Source organism: Pleurodeles waltl, chromosome 6, assembly GCF_031143425.1.
Source record: "Pleurodeles waltl isolate 20211129_DDA chromosome 6, aPleWal1.hap1.20221129, whole genome shotgun sequence".
NCBI classification, from domain to species: Eukaryota; Metazoa; Chordata; class Amphibia; order Caudata; family Salamandridae; genus Pleurodeles; species Pleurodeles waltl.
Window position 1 is genome coordinate 1,373,308,602 of NC_090445.1, and position 21,148 is coordinate 1,373,329,749.

The window sequence follows — 21,148 nt, forward strand, 5'->3', positions numbered from 1 at the left end:
GAACAACATTCATGTACACTAATTCCAAGCCCATGATCAAGTAGCATTTAACACATACTGTTAAGGGTTAACTATATATTTATTAAATGCTAATCACAGTAGAGGAAACTGAGGGAAAAGTCTTACCTACCCTAATCTACCCTGACTACTCATTACCCACAACTGTCCCTAACTAACCTAAGCTAAACTTACTTAACACATGTAACGAAACGTTCTAAACATCCACCCCCGCCCCCCTTATGAGACGGGACACATGGAGGACAACACATACTAACCTAAACACATACTATACTATCCCAAACAAATATATATATATATATATATATTTTTTATATATATATTTTTTTTTATTATTAAACACACAAGAACCCCAACATAGCCCCCCACCCACCCATACACGTAATAAGTAAAAATAGAAAGAATCGGGACCCCCCACCCACTAACACTAACTAAACTAACAGCCTATACTAACCTAACACTAAGCCCCCTAAGCCCACTAAGTATGAGAACAAGGAAAGAGGAGGGAGGGGAGGGAATCATGGGCCATATGTACGAACACATTTTCCCATAGACACAGAATGGGCAAAACTGCTTGCTACACCTGGCCCCATGTCCATTGTTACATCAGTCTAGAGGTTGGCCCTCCGGAGGGTCCTCTTTATGGACTTCACATGCCTGTTAATGTGGCGAACATCCCGGCTCAGGTGGCTTAACTTTCGCAACACACGGTCCATCTTCCGTTCCATGTTGTGGAATGCTGCAGGGTCAAGTGATGGAGCTGGGGCAGTCTGGGTACCGGTGGAGGAGGTCTGTGCGTGTGTGGAGCCAAGGCCAGTGGGCTGTCCTGCACCTGTAGCAATGCTGGGGCCTGGAGGTCCGGCAGATGTAGGGACAACAGTCCCAGCTGTGGGTGGGGCCACCTGGCTGGAAGTGGTGGTTGTGCTGGTGGTGGCTGTGGTGGGCAAAGTAGGGCCACCATGTGGGAAGGCCCTCCATGCCCCGGAGGCTCGTTCATGGCGGTATCGACGGGCCATCCTCCTGAACCCCGACTCTACTAGCAGGATGTGCTGGTATCTCATGGCCCGCCACTGGAACTTACTGACCTGGTCTGGAGTCATGTTTGCAGCTGTTAAGACAAATGCAAATAATCTACATTAGGAACTACATTGTGTGAAATGGCACAAGAAGTCAATCAGACAATACATATACAGTACTTGTAACAGCTCATATCACAATACAGATCATTGAATGTCCCTGAGTAAGTACATGGCAGGCCAGCCTACAAAGGTCACATCACACAAAGCACATCCAAAACCTACAAGATGGGTAACAACTGGCATTGACTTGCCATCTGAGTTCTTCCAGTTATCAGCTAACAATCATGCTGCATTTCCTCCGCCAATACCTGGGCTACAAATGTAAGTGTACGGAATGCAAAACTAAAGCCACATGGTCTGCAAGTTGTAACAGGACTTGCCAGTATAGTACCCATGTGCCATACCTTAGTGTGGTGTACTAGGTTCCGACCAAACAGTCACTTATTCACATTTATGTTTAACATACTAGTAGCATCAGTCCTAGGTACCCTATTCACAAACCCATGACTGTGTTTGAGGGTGGGGGGTGGATAAACAACTAACAATTCCAAACAACATGGACACCGAGGAGTGTATAGAAAACTCCACACATGTTTGGCTCTACACACACACACTACAGGTAAGGTCTATCAACAATTAGGAGTCTGCAAACCCTAGACCAATCATAGTGCCACACTTGTCAGGAAATGCAGAGCTTGGTACACAACATATGCTTCCAGTAAGACATGACTTACATCAGACACAGAGTTGCAAGAACACCCATGATCATGATTAGCATGCACACCTAGGCCATTGCACTGAAGTTCCACATACTTGTACCACTACATGTGGAAGTACATGCTGCTAGGAAGTTCTACCTACAGTTTAATAAGTACCTTGGTAAATAGGGAAGCAGAAGTCTGTTGGAAAGCAATTTGCTGTACCAATCTGGGAGAATGTGGGTCTGACAGGCTGACTAAATCTGAGCTGACTTCCTTTGTGACTCTTGTTGATACAAGTGTCATCCACATGACTCACCCCAGTACTCACTGTGGTGCCTACAGGAATGGCCTACAATCCCTAGATAATACAATAGGATACGCATTGGCCAACTCAAAACATTTGAGAAACTGAAATCTCACTCATGGAACAAGATAAATGATTGGCCAACGCATCACACCTTCTATGCGTTCAACCCACAGGAGTCCATCAACCATAACCAGCGAACACAACACATAACAGACATATCAACACTTACTGGAGTGGTAGGGGTCCTCAAATGTAGCCACCTCTCCCATAGTGTAGGGTGCCGGTCCACCTGTAAGGCATGGAAGGAAGAAATGTGCTCAAAATCTGTGCACTGACCAACAATTTCAAAGACATATACAATGTGTAGGCTGAATAAGGAAATGGTAGCCATTCAGACATGATGATACTGCATCTGATATATTACGGCCAACTTGGACATAGCATGGGTTTCCTGTGACGGTTACACACATATCTGCACACATGCAGTGGCCCTAACTATAATGTGGTGGCAAACATGCCCGTCATTAGTGAATACCTTTGGACTGCCATCCCTAATTGGAATGTGGCACAACTAACTCCAAAAAACATTCTAAGATGTTAGCTGAGGGCACCTTACACCTTTTCACAATGTTTTCAAATCCAGATCTGACTTGTATCCAAAAAGATGAAGGACCAGAATAATCCCTAACATTCATAGAACTTCTGTAAACGCTTTCCTTCCACACTCACCAGACTCACATGAGACATATGTCTGGGCCACTTTGCTATCATCAATTGACGTGAAGCCAGCACTCATTTTCTGCATCATGTAGTGATTCTAAAGTCAGTCTAGCTATTGCGTCAACAAAGTTAGCCAATATGTTAGTACATCTTTACTCTCTGGCAAATGTGGTCTATATAGACATGATTGGCTCCTATTTTGTTTGGTTGTCTGACACAAAGGCAGCACCAATTTACTTAACGGAAAAGTATCCTGTAACTTTGCAGAGCACGTGCTACCTGACAGCTAGCAATTGTGATCCTTCCCATAGTGCATCAATTACCCTGTATGTTTCCCCAACATTGCACATGGTCAGCATGTTAGCTGGCAGATATTGAGTCATGGACACACCCAGGATATTTAGAAACGATGTTGGTGATCAATCCTTGATGATCGACAATGGCCTGCACATTGATGGAATGTGTGTGCTTCCTGTTGCAGTAGAGGTGTTCAGTTACAGCAGGTGGCACAAGGCGTACATGTGTGCAGTCGATTGCACCAAGGACGTGTGGGAAGCCACTAATGAGGTAGATCCCTGTTTTGTTCCCTGCTGCTTCTGCAGTGTGTTAGGAAAGTAGATGTGGCGGGTGTAAGTCCAATGATGGCATCCAGTACTTTGGGCAAAAAGGCAGAGAATGATGGCTGTGATATTTTGGCAACCAGGGCACCAGTTGTTTGAAAAGAGCCACTTGCCGGCATGTGAAGTACGGCAAGCAGCTTGGTTTCTGTTGGGATGGTGAGGGGTGTCAGCAAAGTGGGTGCCAACTGCGGCTCAATGTTGCGCAGCAGCTGCTGAATGCCCTGCCAGTTCAACCTGTACCTCTGGATGATGTCGCGTTCCCTGAGGCCATGAAGGGTTGTTCTGGGGTGGAATATACTCTCCTGTGTTCTGCGCTGCCTTTGGGGTCCCTGCTGGTGTTGTGGTAGCTGCTGTTGTGGCTGCTGGGCTCTGCATCTGCATTCACGCTGGATAAGATTCACCTCCATGTCTCCCTTTTGCTGCTCTCCTGTTGCTTCTGTGTGTTCTGATTAAATACAAGTGTGTTTGCCCCATTTTAACGCCTGCCCTGACCGAGGTTGAAATTTTGATGCAAATCGGGCTGTGTGTCATTTTACGGCTCCGCCTCCCGGCCGTGCGTAATTTTTGCCCAAAAGCATAAATACGACGCACAGCCATTTAAGTCATTTTTTGGACGGGTACGCTTACCTTGCATATCATTAACACAAGGCAGGTTGCCGCATCCAAAAAATGACACACAGCGGAATTTTGTCGTCTGCAGGCTCAGGCGTCAAAGTTTAAATATGGGGCAAGGTTTGCGCTGAATGTGCGTCAAACTTTTTGACGCACATTCGGTGCAGACGGAGTATAAATATGCCCCTTAATTTCTGAGCTTCCTTCTAGACTACATTATTCATAATGCACTATACTAGCACTGGACTTGTAATTTGGAGTATTCCTGACTAATGCATGCTGTTGCACTCTGTGGCTGTGTGCATGGAGCTGTGCACTGAGATGTGTAAAAAGGTAATATGTGACACTTAACCTTTCGAGGATCCTGTTGCTGAAATGTCAAGGCCCCCAATACCCACTAGAGCCTCCTGCTCCAGTTTGGTCTCCACCATGGTCTCAATTGCAGTTGGTGGTGGTAGTGTGGATGGGACGCCACCAGTTCCGCGTGACTCCTTCAGTCACTCCGCCCACTTCTCCTTGGTCCGCGACATGAGGTTATACCACCACCTACATATTTCTTCTACGGAGCGGTGGCTGACTCCAAAAGAATTAATCTTGACCTGTATTTTCTGCCAAGTCTTCCTTTTTTGGGAATATGGCACAGTCATTTATGCCCTCCCAAATAAGACATCATGGTGAAGACAGCACTCCTTGGTGAGGATTTTTAACGCCTTCTCCACAACTTTTTGTTTCCTGTTCCTGCCTGCAGTGCTTTTTTCAGTTGTTTGGCTGGCCATGGCTGCAGTTGTTCCTCTCAGCTTGATGGGCCTCTGCTCTGTGTCCTAGTTCGACTCCTCCCACACTCCTGTGGGGGCCCTTCCTGGTTCATGGGTGATTACCCATCATTAGGAAGTATTTTCTCCTTGATTTACAGCCTGTTTGCTATTTGTGATTCAAACTCGCTATTTGCGACTCTGAATCACTATATGCGATTCTGTACCAAATCCAGTCGCAATTTAGGGAATCACGTTTAGCAACCTTGCAAATTACGATGCAACTTGTTACTGACTCGCAATTTCTGCGGTCACATCGTACATACCTTTGAATTTGCAATTTCCTAATTGCGATTTGCAAGAATTCGCAATTAGGGAATCGCACATTTTTTGGTTTGTACATTTGGCTCCATATGCCTTAACACATCCCCACCCACCCCTCAGAGTGCCTTGGCATTCCATGTCTAACTCATATGATGCCCTCATGAGGCATCTAAGAATATTGGGCCAACTCCATATCTCGGCTGAAAATGGTACTTTACCAGATGATCATTGTCTGAGAATTTCATCCTCCCACAGGTGGTGCGGAGGGTGTTCAAGACGAGCCCTTGACCATGTGACTGGGGAGGAGTGTCCCATGTCTCCTCCTCCTTTCTGCCCCTGCATTTCCCCACCTTAGTCTGGCACAGGTGTACAAGAGGGATTTGTGCACCCTGAAGAAGATTATAACATAGCAACAGAGTAAGTTGTGGATAATAAGATTGGTTAAGAGTAAAGCATGTTATCTACAGCACCTACCATAGACACACAAGAGGTATGGAGCGCTATGCAAATATGCTGTTATTATTAGTCACAAATAGAAAGCCTGTAAAGTTACCAAGCATGTATTCTAACACTTTCACTCTTGCCATTGTCAATTTGCCACTGAAACAGAAATACTTCACATCATCAGTGATGTTGTAGGGGAATCTCGCATATTTCTATTTCTAGAAAGCAGTCCTGTTTTAGGTCTCGATGCGCTGAGCAGAAGCCGCAAGCCTTAGGTCTCGCCAGAAAAGCAGCTTTCCGAAGCAGTATTGAAAGAGGGACTTAGGCTTCTCTCACATGTTTATCTTTCTCTCTGCAATCGTTTCATTGGCAGAAGGTGTCTGCTTCTCCGAAAAAGAATCCTTGTATAGAAAGCAGTCCTGTTTTAGGTCTGATGCACTGAGCAGAAGCCGCAAGCCTTAGGTCTCGCCAGAAAAGCAGCTTTCCGAAGCAGTATTGAAAAAGGGACTTAGGCGTCTCTCACATGTTTATCTCTCTCTCTGCAATCGTTTCATTGGCAGAAGGAGTACGCTTCTCCGAAAAAGAATCCTTGTATTGCACTTATTGCCTACTTTTAAGATTATGGTCAATACAGTAGCCTTGCAGCATTTATTGTGACAAGCCAATGATCAAGACTGATCTAATATGAAATCTTTTATCAAAGGCAGTAGGCTTGACTTCTCTTTTTGTGAAAAATGTGTTACAGGAAATAGACGTAAAGAGAGGATTGTTCTTATAGTCTGTTTACAGTGGGAACAATACATTTCCAATATAGCTGTCTGATGCCTTGCTTAATATTGTTTTTTACTTTTGTTATTGCCAGGATATGCCTACAGATAACTTTTAGCTCTCTGTAAGTGACAGCATCCTCTTTTTGTGTTTGTCCCTCCACAGGAGTTTAGGCTCTTTGTGATCCTTTTTGACTGGCTGATTTGTATTCTTCCACTACTCACATACAGAGTACTAAACTTTAGGTCTGGCTTAAGCATCACACGTGTGGTGTCTTGCCAGACCTTTTGTTACTTTATGTGAGGCGTAGAGGCCACCTGTTGCTTACCATTGGTTGACTCCATTTTGACTCCTATTTGCTTCATTCCTATTTGTCAATGTCTGTAGGCTTCTTTCCTCACAGTGTGTTAGTCCCTCCCCTGGAGCATGGATGCATTACTTGTGTCCTTCCACTGCTTTCTTTTTTAGGCGTTACTGTTTTTTAAGCAATCTGTGAGAGTGTTTGTTTCTCTCATGTACTTCTCCTGCTCTGTGTTTCTCCCTCAGTCCGATCCGTTGTCAATGTGCTCGCCCCAGAGCCCACTGAGCCCCACGTTGCCCTTGTGCGTGCTTCAATCTCTCCTGTCTATCCCCAGTTGTTCATTTTTTGCCCTCAGCCCCTTCCAACCTCCTTTCATTGTACATCTGCTTGCCCACAGCCCATCCTGAGTAGCTCTGTTTTCTGTGTAGTTGTCCTGCTCCTCCCATTCACTCTAGGTTGTCCGTGTGATCTCCACCAGCCGGTCCCATTGACTTTCCTTTGTCAGTCTTCTTGCCCATAGACATTCCGCTGACCCTCCAGTGTTCATTTGTTTAACACCCCACACACCCTTCATAATCTGTCTGCTTATCACTTCTCCCACTCTTGATTGTCTGTCTGCTTGCCTCCTCGTCCACCATTTGCTGTCCATCTGCTTGCCACCAACTGCCTAACCATCATTGTTCATCTGCTTGTACCATCCATCCTTCGTTGTCTGACTTCTTTAAGTCCCTCTCACTCTGCATTGCATGTCTTCTTGTCCCATTTGCAATCTCCGTTGCTCTCTATTTGCCTCCAGGTCCTCCTTCTGTTGTGCTTGTATTCCACCAGCTCATCTCCCATTATCACTGGCCACATCATAGCACTTGTCTGCATTAGTTTTAGCAATACATAACTACAAAACATTCAGCAAAACCAGTAGCTCTAGTAGGTGAAGCCTATTGGCTTGAAAATCTCCCTCTTTCATCTCTCCAAATATTGGCATGTACGCTCTACAAGCACTTTAACAGTGTCCCCAACTCCTGCTTTCCCTTTCTACTCCCCTACCTCCACACTAAAAATAAACATAACATTTGAGCTCTTTGTTGAAGTCTGGCTGCAGCCAGGCTCTCCTCTTCACTTGGCCTGATGAAGGATGTGCTCTCTGAGAGCCCTATTCTTTTGCTAATTCGTCTAATTGCCTTCACTTATGAAGTCACTGGGAGCGAAGAGGTCGTGATAGCAGCACAAAAGTGCCCTGCCACCTTTTAACTTAATACATTTTTCAAGGAATTCTTGCCAGCTTGACTTAATGTGTGATAAGTCTATTTATTTAACACAGTATACTTATTTTAGCTCTTCAGAACTTAAAGCACTGTCCGTTCGATTAAACAGGAAAAGATTTAGATATCTTTAGAGTAGATGAACTGCACACAACATAATCAGAGCTGAATCCTGGCTTCCTGATTGACCTTACCGTGTGATCCTAAACGATGAATTTACTTCACTATCGCTCATTCTCCCTGATAATCACAGTTGAGAGTTTCATCAAGCAATTCACTTCAGAATGCACGCTGTACAAAAATATTTTGTGTAAGATTCAAAGCTGCTGCTTAACAATAAAGGCAACATCTAGCGGGGCCATGACACCAGAACTAGTGTCTGATTCTTTGGCTCACTCATAGCATCTGAGTACACTTGATACTCAGGATCTTATATGGGTAGCTTGGTAATAGTTGTCTTGCCTGGACATGGTTGGTACCAATGGTCTGGCCTGACCATGGTTGGCACTTAGGGGCATATTTATGAGCCCCTAGCACCACTGGAGTGTCACTTTACGTGACGCTCCAGTGGCGCTAACCTCTGCTTCATGTTTACAAGGAGGTATAACGCCACTTACACCCCCTTGTAAATATGGACCCCTCCGACGCAGTTATCTGCGTCAGAGGGGCTTGCAATGGATGTTGCTGTGGGCGTGAGGCAGAACCAAAACCTAACGCCACCCCCAGGTGTGGCGTTAGCAAGGCACAACAAGGAGGAATACTTTTATTCCTTCTTGTTTTTTGCTTTTTCTATGCGTGCTGTGAATGCAGCAGGCATAGAAAGAGCAAAATGCCAGCAATGATTGTTCATGTGCGGGAAGGTGTCCCTTCCTGCACATAAACAATCATTTTTAAATGATGCTTTGGGACTTCTGTGTGTGGTGTATTCTACAGCACACACAGAAGTGCCATAGCACCATTAGTGATTGCTTGTGTGCGGGAAGGTACACCTTCCTGCACATAAAAAATCATACCCCTCAACCCAGACTGCAAGGATGCCTGCGTTGGTGCTGAAAGCTAAATTTAGCACCAGCGCAGGGGACAACACAGGGGTGCGCCGCATTCACTTAAATACAGTGCATCCCTGCATCAAGAACATGACAGAGCGCAGCACTGCCAATTTTGGCGCAGCGTCGTGCTCCATCATTTTCCCCTAAATATGGGCCTAACGGTTTAGTCTAAGGATGTTTGCTACTGAGGGTTGCATCTAAATAAGCTGACTTCATACTCAGGGTCTTATCTCATAATTGGTTGGTACTTTAGGTCAGATTAGGGCACAGTTGGTTCGCTGGCACTAGTAAAGCTCTGTTGACATCGGAGACCCTGAGACTAGTTAATATTTAGTTCAAGGGCAATAACAATGAGGGGCTTGGAGGGACCAGACACCCCCATAATCATTTTTGAGCTCCCCAAATACAACTGACAGCAGCCTGGGCTCTCAGGTCAAGACCAAGAAAGAGCTTTCACAACAAAATGTTAGCCCACACTAATATTTACTTCACCTCAGAATATTTTCTACATGCAAGTAAAATTAAAGAACTGCACTGCATTGTGAAACAAACGGCAAACCCTTTATTCGTAAATGATTGGATAAACTGGTCCTGTATGGTCAACTTAAAAAATGTTTGATATAGGAGAAAATCATAATGCTGCTAATGTATGGGTTAGTGAAATGCGGGTATAAACTCGTTTTTAACAGAATTTTGCTGTCTCTCTGTCAAAAACATTGAGACACATTTACTACGAGTTTATGCCGCTGCAAAGTCACACAGAGTGGCACAGATTTGGACTGGTTTCCTAGGAGATTGTTTCAGTTATTATTATTGTTGGATTTTGTGTAGTCTCATTTATTATTGTAATTTCTATATTCATATTGGGTATAAATGAAATGCTACTGCGGTTTATTTGGGAGCACTTTTTTGCTTAGGAAATTTCACATGCTTTCCTGAGTGATGAAGTACGTTTTGCCTTTCCATATTGTTGTAAACAATGTATTTGCAAGGTCTGACTGAAATATTCATTTTACACCTTTAGCGGACAAGGCCCCCTTTTCATGTAGAAATCGCATTAAGGAATATTACCTGGGTGGTGCTTGAATGATACAGCGCAGGCATCCATGTTTTTTGACGCAAATCCCTGACCACTAAGAAAGGCTTTAGCTGTCCATTTAATTTGGTAGCTCGGGTTTAGCTATGGGAAGCATTAAAGAATTATGGAATCCTGAAAGATTTACTTTAACTCCTCCAAGAACTCCATAGGATAATTGGGCCGAAGTAGAGCTCAACCTAGATGGTTCCGCCCTGAACAGGATCAATATAAGTATTGGACTGCGACAAGGGTGTGTTTTGGCCCTGACCATATTCTCTTTATTTCTGCAAGACCTACCTAACAATATCTCTCGATCAAATAGCTTCAGCCCTAAAATGAATGGCAGACGTGTACGTTGTCTTTTTTATGCCGATGACTTAGTTATTTTGGATATGACAGAAATTGGACTCCAGAGAAAATTAGACATATTTTCAGACTATTTCAAGAGGGAATAGCTAAAAATCTATATGGATAAGACCAAAGTGCTCCCAATTGGGAAAAAGAGGATAAGATCTGCCTGGGTCTTAAACAAAGTTAAAACAGAGGTAGTCAAGAAGTATAAATATTTAAGGATGTGGTTTTGTTATGACCTACGATTGAAGGATCACCTAGCTGCAGTAGAAGCTAAGACACTTTCAACAGTGGAGGGTCTGAAGAAATTTGCTAGGCGTTCCGGTGGTCCTTCCTTGCGACTGCTGGTGGCAGCCTATCAGGCCGCAGTTTCTGTACAGTTCAGAGGTGGTTGGCTTCAGAGGCAAAACAAAGTAAGACCTTGAAGAAGGGAACCTGAAAAGGTTGTTATTTCTCCCCCCCCCATCCACAAAGGTGCAAGCAATTGGAATGGAAGAAGGTCTGACAAAATGGTCTCAATCGATATGTGCAGGGATGCTAACATTTTGGAAACTTATAGATTGTGAGGAGACCTAACAAATCTCACTGTTATGTAAAAGTGAGATACTACAAAGTGAGTTAACCTTCTGGGCACAAGAAGTCAGAGAAAGGATCTACAACTGCTGCAGGAAGTTAAAAATCAACACAGAAGATTGGATCGATCAGGTAAAGATCAGTAAGGCAGAGCTACAAAAAGGGATAAAACAAGCCTCTAGAGAGAAGTATTTGTTATAACTAAAGAATAAGAAGTCTGTCTCCCACCTGATGAACTCATGGATAGATGATGAGACTTTCCCATATCTGGTGAAGCTCCCAAATGTGCAGATGTGACGCAACTTCCTGAGATTTAGATGTGGGATAAACCAATTTTTGATCTCAGAGGGATCATTGATAAGTGAAGGTAAAATTTGTAAATGTGGCCTCAATATGAAGGGAGGGTTAATACATATTTTGGTGGACTTTCTGTGGATTTTAGGCCAATGGAAATTGTTCTTAAATCGTGTCCCAAATTGTGATATTAAAAGCCAGGAGGAGACTTTTAAATTACTTTGTGCGATGTATTACCTAAATGTAATGGGGTGATTTTTGTTGTCTGTCAATACTTTTTCATGCTCAATTTGAAATTTCTTATAATGTATAATGAGGAGTAATCCTTTTGCAGGATAGTAGTTTTTTATATTGATACCTTTTTAGAGGTAATCCTACATTTTAATAATGTATTTTGGGTAGTAACCTTTTGTCGTATGTAGTCTTTGGATTAGTAACCATAATTGGTTGGATGAATTGCGATTTTAACTAAGTTTTACTGTGAGTGTGAAGATGTGTTTTATGAATTTCTGTTTAAAGACCATGGTCTAAATAAACATATGTTGTTGACTGACTGACACTAAGATAACCTGGCCAAATTTGCAATAAACAATGCCTTCTTTAAGCAGAAGCAAAATTGGAGTGATTTATTATTTCTACATTTTACACACTGTGCCTGAGCTGCACTGTACAGCACATATCCAATGTACGGAATGTTATAAAAATGTCTACCCATAGGTTTGTGTACTTCAAGGGTATACTTCCAGTACGAAACCTAAACAAGGCATCATGCATGCTCCTTTATAGTGTAGTACAAATATATGTGTGTGGCACTAGGCAGCCTCTTTGTAGGCAGTGTAGAGGAAGACAGCAGCAGCAGGAACTTTCAGTAAACATGGTTCTGTGCTGCGTTCTCCCTCCAGTGCAGCGTAGTACAGCAGCTTTGGTTGCTGCACTGTGCTGTGCTAAAATGTAGTAAACTTGTGCCATTATTTACAACTTTTTTAATATATACCACTCCTAAAATAGTAACCCTAGGTACCTTTTTCAGGTCACCGAACTCCACATCATTACCATCAGCCCCGAGTATTTGTCCATCCCCCTCAGTTCTTTGAAATGGAATTAAGATAGAATAAGTAGGTTATAAGCAAACAATGACATTGGGGGTGATTCTAACCCTGGCGGTCGGTGATAAAGCGGCGGCCAACCCGACAACAGGCTGGCGGTCCAAAAAATGGAATTCTGACCCTGGCGGGAACCGCCAACACAGCCCGCCACATTAACACTCCGACCGCCACGGCGGGACAAACAAACAGCGCGGCGGTCACCGCCAACAGCCAGGCGGCAGACAATGTACCGCCCACACCATCACGACCCACCAATCCGCCACCTTTTCCGGGGCGGGAGCCCCGCCGATAAAAACATGGCAGAAACAGACTACGAATGTGAAAACGCTCACCTCTACGCACTCCACGAGTACGGAGGACAGCATGGAACCCGAATTGAACATCATACCTGCTCTCGTCTACCTGCTCATCTACCACGAGTACGAACTCCGGCGCAGACGTCAACGGTGAGTACAGCACCTACGACACAAGGGAGGGGGGAGGACAAAAGGTTACGGGCACACACATATGCAACCCCCCGCCCCCCAATATGTACACAACAATGCAGAGCAACAAGTCACAGTGACACCAACCAAACCCCCGTAAAAAATGCAATGACATTTCAAAATTGACAATAAATATTTATGTCCAAAATAGCCTCCGATAAGTATTGGTCAACTAGCCAGAATATTTACATTTAAAAAGTCTATATACACAGCAGTGGACAACTGAAGAAATCAGTCCTGCACATTTTACGTATTCACGATTTGTCCGTGGGCCAAAGTGTAGCAACACAAGGGCAAAGCCCACACACGAGACCTGAGTCCTTTGGAGAGAACACTGCAGGGGCATCTGATGACAAAACTACGGGCACCTCAGGGGGAAGGGAAGGGGGGGCACCTCAGCCACATGAGTCCACGACGCCAGACCCACGAAGGGGCCACCATGCCCACTGCCATATCCTGGGGAGTGCAAAGCCACAGTCTCTCAATGTCTCTACAGTGGTTGGATTGCCCACTGCCATATCCTGGGGAGTGCAAAGCCACAGTCTCTCAATGTCTCTACAGTGGTTGGATTGCCCACTGCCATATCCTGGGGAGTGCAAAGCCACAGTCCATCAGGTGGAGGAATTGCTCCACTGGTCAAGGAAGATGCATGATGGCCACAGTGAACCGTGAACTGTGTTTGCAGGAAGGGCCCAGCGGAGCGGTGCTTGAGACGGCGGGGCCCAGCGGAGCGGTGCTTGACAGGAAGGGCCCAGCGGAGCGGTGCTTGAGAGGGCGGGGCCCAGCGGAGCGGTGCTTGACAGGAAGGGCCCAGTGGAGCGGTGCCTGAGATGGCGGGGCCCAGCGGAGCGGTGCTTGACAGGAAGGGCCCAGCGGAGCGGTGCTTGACAGGAAGGGCCCAGCGGAGCAGTGCTTGAGAGGGCGGGGCCCAGCGGAGCGGTGCTTCACAGGAAGGGCCCAGCGGAGCGGTGCCTGAGACGGCGGGGCCCAGCGGAGCGGTGCTTGACAGGAAGGGCCCAGCGGAGCGGTGCTTGAGAGGGCGGGGCCCAGCGGAGCGGTGCTTGACAGGAAGGGCCCAGCGGAGCGGTGCTTGAGAGGGCGGGGCCCAGCGGAGCGGTGCTTGACAGGAAGGGCCCAGCGGAGCGGTGCTTGAGACGGCGGGGCCCAGCGGAGCGGTGCTTGACAGGAAGGGCCCAGCGGAGCGGTGCTTGACAGAAAGGGCCCAGCGGAGCGGTGCTTGACAGGAAGGGCCCAGCGGAGCGGTGCCTGAGACGGCGGGGCCCAGCGGAGCGGTGCTTGACAGGAAGGGCCCAGTGGAGCGGTGCTTGAGAGGGCGGGGCCCAGCGGAGCGGTGCTTGACAGGAAGGGCCCAGCGGAGCGGTGCTTGAGAGGGCGGGGCCCAGCGGAGCGGTGCTTGACAGGAAGGGCCCAGCGGAGCGGTGCTTGAGACGGCGGGGCCCAGCGGAGCGGTGCTTGACAGGAAGGGCCCAGCGGAGCGGTGCTTGACAGGAAGGGCCCAGCGGAGCCGTGCCTGAGACGGCGGGGCCCAGCGGAGCGGTGCTTGACAGGAAGGGCCCAGCGGAGCGGTGCTTGAGACGGCGGGGCCCAGCGGAGCGGTGCTTGACAGGAAGGGCCCAGCGGAGCAGTGCTTGACAGGAAGGGCCCAGCGGAGCGGTGCCTGAGACGACGGGGCCCTGTTCAGCGGTGCCTGTCTTCACGGCGGGGCCCTCTTCAGCGGTGCTCTTCTGCACGGCGGGGCCCTGTTCAGCGGTGCCTGTCTTCACGGCGGGGCCCTGTTCAGCGGTGCTCTTCTGCACGGCGGGCCCTGTTCAGCGGTGCTCTTCTGCACGGCGGGGCCCTCTTCAGCGGTGCTCTTCTGCACGGCGGGGCCCTCTTCAGCGGTGCTCTTCTGCACGGCGGGGCCCTGTTCAGCGGTGCCTGTCTTCACGGCGGGGCCCTCTTCAGCTGTGCTCTTCCAGGAAGTCTAGGGAGCCAGACCTGGGCTGGACACCCTGCTCACTCGCCCTCCGACTGTGCAGTGGCAGGCCCCTTCGGGGACGGAGTCCTGGGCCCTTTGCTGTCGTCCCTTGCAGGCGGGATGGGGCTTGCGGGGCCCTCCAGCTCCGCGCTCCTGATGGATGACCTCTCCGCCTTGCTGCCCTTTCGCTCCTTAGATGGGGCTCTCGGGCCCTTGCCTCCCCTGGCTGTTGTGGCAGGTGAAGTGGCCGTTGTTGGCTCCTTGGGGGCAGCCGTCTCAGTCCTCTCACGTCGGCCCTTCAGTTTACGTGTCCTCTTGCCTGGGGGTGGGCTGGATGTCCCCTTGCTGCTCAGTGAAGTGTCACTGCCGCCAAAGGGTGGACTCCAGAAGCCATGCACCACTTGGACACTCGAAGCTGGGCTGGTGGTGGCTGAGGTGCTCTTGGGACTCTTAACCGATGGAGGGGGTGGGTCAGGGGAGGGAAAGAGGTTAAGATTAGAGAGGTAATATTTCTTAGGACCAAGGTAAAGGGTAGGAGTAGTGGTGATGGAAGTGGAGGAAGAGGATGTGGTTGTAGGAGAGTCAGGTGTGCTGTCTTTGGGTGCAGGTGACTGAGGCGTAGGCTGTCGTGAGGTGGTTGGCTGTTGTTTGGGTGTCTGCCTGCGTTTATGTGTCTTGGAAGAGGGGGTGACAGACACTGTGGGAGAGGACACAGGGGACGTGTAGATGGCAGTGGGGGTGGTGACTGCATGTGTGAGGACTGTAGTGGAGGGTGTGCTGGTGATGGAAGCACTGGCTGATGGTGGTGTGCATGCAGGTGTGAGTGTAGACGTCACAGGGAGGGAGGAGGGAGACGAGGAGGAGGGGGACACAGAGGTGGTAGTGACTGTTGGAATGTCTGCATCTGGGTGTTGCTGGGGTGAATGCTTGTGTGTCCTGTGGTGCTTGTGTCTGGATGATCTGGCCTTGGGTGTTGAGGTGTGTGCAGGCTGGTCTGATGGTGTGGATGGGATAGGCTGAGGAACAGGAGACAGAGAAAGGGTGGAGGCAGTTAGAAGAGGGAGGCTGGAGACAGGGACAATGGCTGCCGTCAGTGCTGAGGCCAGAGCAGTGAACGATCGTTGATGGGCAGCCTGACCCGAATGAATGCCCTCCAGGTAGGCATTGCTCCGATGCACCTCCCTTTCCACCCCCTGGATGGCATTCAAAAGGGTAGTCTGCCCAACAATGAGCGTCCTCACGAGGTCAATGAGCTCCGCACTGAGGGCAGCAGGGGTAACTGGGGCAGGGGCTGAGGTGCCTGGGGCGAAGGAGACGCCCGCCTTCCTGGGCGAGCGGGCACGGAGCGAAGGCTGAGGGGCTGCTGGGAGGGCGGAGCTGGAGCGCAGGGTGGTGGCTGTACCAGTGGAGGCGGGGGGCCCGGATGTTGCCGCCACCGCTAGGGAGCTCCCAAACGAGGACGTGTCCGTGTCGCTGGTGTCTTCACCAGTCCCCGTTGTGGTGCTCCCCTCGCCCTCCGGATCACTGGTGCCCTCGGTGTCTGTTCCAGTGCCCACCGGGGCCTTGTGACTTGCAGCTCCCTTGTGCTCCGACGCCAATTCTCCTCCGCCTGATGATGCTAATGCACAAGAAGACAAAGAATAAGGGTGGGGGGAGAAATAAAACAAAGTTGAGTGTATGCCTTGTCAATACCGTTGGCGGAGAGGACAGACACAGGTGCCTCATGCACTAAGCCGTGAAATTGGGGTACACTACTCAGTACTTCTGACTAGGCCAACAGGTCTAGGGACAACAGACGCGCACATGGGTGATGCAGGACCATGGATAGCTGTACTTGGCACCCTACAGAGGTGGGGGGCGGGGGCACAGGGCCATGTCTAAGGGAGGGGACTACACTACAGAAAGCGCCCTGGCCTAGTGTCACCCACGGCCCTCCTCCCCCACCCAGACGCCTCAACTGCGCTTAAGGCTAGCAGAATGTGCAGGTACTCACCCCCTTGTGTCTGCTGTGATGTCCTCAAGCGCCCATCCAAATCAGGGTAGGCCACCGCCAGGATCCGGGACATCAGGGGGGTCAGGGTACGACTGGCACCCCTCCTAGGTCGGGAGGCCATCCCCAGCAGTGACTCTGCGGTCTTTCGGGTTCTGCGGCGGATGTCCTCCCACCTCTTGCGGCAGTGGGTGCCCCGTCTGGTGTAGACCCCCAGGGCCCGGACTTCCTTGGCGATGGCACGCCAAATGTCGATTTTTCTGATGGGCGCTCACCTGTTAGACATGTACAGGGTGGGAAAGAGAAAACGTGAAATTTCGGCATGTTTCGAGTACATGCCCCCCCCTCCCCAACCGTGGCATGTGGCCCATTCTCTCATCTGTCGTGCGTTGCACTCCTCATTTTCTCCCCACCCCACCAACGTATATCCACCCCACTCCACACAGGCATAACCCATTCAATGTGCACTCAGTGTACTCACCTGTTGGTCTGGAGGACCGTAGAGTAGCGCATACTGGGGGAGGACCCCATCCACTAGTTTCTCCAACTCTTCAGACGTGAAGGCAGGGGCCCTTTCCCCAGTCGCAGCAGCCATTGTCACTTCCAGACCGAGGTCACAGCAGCACTTGCAGTATAGGTCCTCTCCTGTGGATGATCAGGTCTCGAGTGATTAGGCAGATAGAAAATGGCGGTCACGGCCGCGGCGGTGCGTACCGCGACCGCCGGCGCACATCGTCATTGGCTCCTGAATCCCATAGGGTTCAATGTTAACCAATGCGGCTTCGTATAGCGGTCTTCAACCGCCTACCGCCATGGTGTGCCACGCCAGCGCATTGACCTCATATCCCATTGTCCCACTTCACCGGTCAGGCAGCCGCCATTTCAAGGGCCCACAGGGCTTAATTTCAACTGCGTCACACAGGCCTAGGCCTTGCATTGCCACACATCCAAACATAGCCATCCATACCTTTTCGTGTACTGTGCATGCAGTGGTGAACGTACCTGTGACTTGCTTGACTCTGTGCTCCATGTTGTCCTTCCTAGGCACCGTCCGCTGGGACTTGCGAGGAGAAGGATGAATCCTTGCATGTACCGCCCGCTGGTGGACCTGTCGACAATGGAAGAACGCCACATCATACTACGATACCGACTTGACCGAGCCACTATACATGAACTGTGTGCCCAGCTGGAGCCAGCCCTGATGTCCCCCATCCGCCAACCCACAGGAATTCCCCCTTTAGTGCAGGTTCTGTCAGTCCTCCATTTTCTGGCAAGTGGCTCATTCCAGACAACAGTGGCCATGTCATCTGGAATGTCTCAGCCTATGTTTTCAAAGATCTTGTCTAGAGTGTTGTCTGCCCTGACGAAACACATGCAGCGCTACATTGTATTCCATGAGGAGGTCGATTTGGCCACTGTGAAGGGTGATTTTTATGCCCTTGGACATATTCCCAACATAATTGGTGCCATTGATGGGACCCATGTGGCTTTAGTACCCCCAAAGGACAATGAGCAGGTGTCCAGAAACAGGAAAAGTTACCATTCGATGAACGTTCAGGTGGTCTGTTTGGCTGACCAGTACATCTCCCATGTGAATGCCATGTTCCCTGGGTCAGTGCATGACGCGTATGTGATGCGAAATAGCAGCATCCCTTATGTGATGGAACAGCTACAGAGACAACGTGTGTGGCTAATTGGTGACTCTGGTTACCCCAACCTGCCTTGGCTATTGACCCCAGTGAGGAATCCCCGGACCAGGGCAGAGGAACGGTACAATGAGGCCCATGGGCGAACTAGGAGGGTCATTGAAAGAACCTTTGGCCTCCTGAAGGCCAGGTTTAGGTGCCTACATATGACAGGGGGATCCCTGATGTACTCACCAAAGAAGGTGTGCCAGATCATCGTGGCCTGCTGCATGCTTCACAATCTGGCATTGCGACGTCAGGTGCCCTTCCTGCAGGAGGATGGTCCAGATGGTGGTGTTGAAGCAGCTGTGGAGCCTGCGGAGAGTGAAGAGGAGGAAGACGAAGAGGACGACCCAGACAACAGGGACAGAGTTATCCATCAGTATTTTCAGTAGCACACAGGTAGGAATCACCCACGCCATTTACCATTTACTGAATGCCCCCGGCATCTTTACTTTGTGTATTTCCCCCCAGTTCTTTTAAACTGAAGTTTACTTTTCCCTTCCCTTTTCAGTGCTGTATGACCCACTGCGTGACTTCTGCTTGGTTAGCCCATGGACTATTGCTTATTGACATCGGTATGTTGTCCACACATAAGTAACAGAACATTATTGATAAGTAATGTGTTATACATTTGTAAATAATACAGGCTGACTCCAGAATGATTTATGTGCAATGAGTGATTTATTTTTAGTGCTATATTTTGGTACATGATATTAAAACGGTGAAGGGTGAGGGTGGAGTTATGTCCATGGCAGAGTCCAGTTCTCGGTCGCACAGGTGCATTGTTCATATGGCTGTGGAAGGATGGAGCAGGGGCAGTTCTAGGTTGGACAGGGTGACACTGTGGGACAGTGGAATGACATCCGGGGGGATATTAGACTGGCGGGGGTCTTGGCATCCTACTCTGTCTTCCTTTGAGATCTCAGGTTCCTCTTGCGGGGTGGTTGTTCTTCAGCAGGAGGTGGGGTTCTGGTGGCCCGTCGTTCTGTGGGGGCCTCCTTACCACTAGCGCCGGCGGAGGTGGTAGGCTGTTCCTGGCTAGTGACAGGGGCCCTTTGCGGTGCCACATGGTCCCGCAATGTGGTTTCTAGCCGGTTGAGGGCCTGGACTATGGTCCCCATTGCGGTAGCGATGTCCCGGAGTTCATTGCTGAACCCCATGTACTGTTCCTCCTGCTGTGCCTGGATCTCGGTGAACCTGGCCAGTACCGTTGCCATCGTCTCCTGGGAGTGATGGTATGCTCCCATGATGGTGGTGAGGGCCTCTTGGAGAATCGGTTCCCTGGGCCTGTCCTCCCCCCCCTGTCGCACAGCAGCCCTCCCAGTTGCCCTGTTTCCCCGGGCCTCTGTCCCCTGGACGGTGTGCCCACTACCACTGCCCCCAGGTCCCTGTTGTTGTTGGGGTGTTGGGTCAGCCTGGGTGCCCTGTAGTGGCGGACACACCGCTGATTGACCTGTCCTGGAGACAGAGGCATGGGCCCGCTGGGTGGGAGCTGTGCTGGTGTTCCCAGAGGGGTTTGGGTCTGCTGTGGCCTGTGTCTGTGTGTGGGGAACCGACTGTCCAGAGGTCCCCGATGGTCCGGGCTGGTCGTCAGGTTGTAGGTCGACAGAGCTGGTGTCCTCGCTGGGGGCCTGTTCTGGGGATGGGATGGACATCTCTGGACCCTCCGTGGCGGTGTGTTGGCGTTCGGGCCCTGCAGGGGTGAAGGAGTATGGTTATTGTTTCTGTGTGTGCCATGGCGTGCATTTTGGGTGCCCTTGTCCCCCAGTGCTGACATTCCCTTGTGGGAGGTGTTGTGAGGGTTTGGGGGGGTGTATGGGTATGTGCAATGGTCATGCTTTGGTGGTGGCTGTCTATGGTTTGTGTTGGCATTCAGGGGTTGGTGTTGTTTAGGGTGGGTTGTGTTGGTGAGACATTGGCAGGGAGGTTATGTGCTGGGGGGTGATATTGGGGGGGGGTTGGCATGCTGGTGGTTGGGGGGGGTGAAGTAGTTGAGATTCGACTTACCAGAGTCCATTCCTCTGTGTACTCCAGCGAGGCCATCAGGATGCAGGATGTTTACCACCTCTTGCTCCCATGCTGTGAATTGGGGTGGGGTGGGTGGGGGTCCGCCGCCAGTCTTCTGCACAGCGATGTTGTGCCTGGAGATCATCGAGCGCACCTTCCCCCGTAGGTCGTTCCATCGCTTTCTGATATCTTCCCGATTTCTGGGATGCTGTCCCACAGCGTTGACCCTGTCTACGATCCTTTGCCATAGCTCAGCCTTCCTTGCTATGGTGGTGTGCTGCACCTGTGTGCCGAAGAGCTGGGGCTCAACCCTCATGATTTCCTCCACCATGACCCGGAGTTCTTGGTCCGAAAACCGTGGGTGTCTTTGGGGTGCCATGGGGTGGTGTGGATGAGGTGTGGGGTGGTGTTTGTGGTGATGTGCGTGGTGATATGTGGTGATGTGTGCGTAGATGTGGTGTGGGTGATGAAGTTGTGTTCCTGTGTGTGTTGGGGTTTTCTAATGCTGTGCTCGCTATCTCTATCTCTCTCGCTCTCGCCTTCGCTCCGATTTCCAACTAGTGGGGGTTTGTGGGTGATGTGGGTGTGTGTTTTATAGTTGATTGGATGTGTGGGAGCGTTGTTTGTATGTGTCTCAGGTGTGC

The 21,148-nt window shown here is 49.6% G+C and overlaps 1 long non-coding RNA gene across 1 annotated transcript in view; it reads right to left on the reverse strand.

The window, feature by feature from the left end:
* Positions 1–428: 428 nt before the first annotated feature.
* Positions 429–21,148, reverse strand: part of LOC138302139 (uncharacterized) — a 39,028-nt gene continuing 18,308 nt past the window's right edge. The window contains exons 2-3 of the long non-coding RNA XR_011205302.1: positions 2,335–2,394; positions 429–1,126 (exon numbers count right to left, since the gene is read on the reverse strand). This is a non-coding gene — a long non-coding RNA (uncharacterized lncRNA). The remainder of the gene's footprint in view (positions 1,127–2,334; positions 2,395–21,148) is intronic.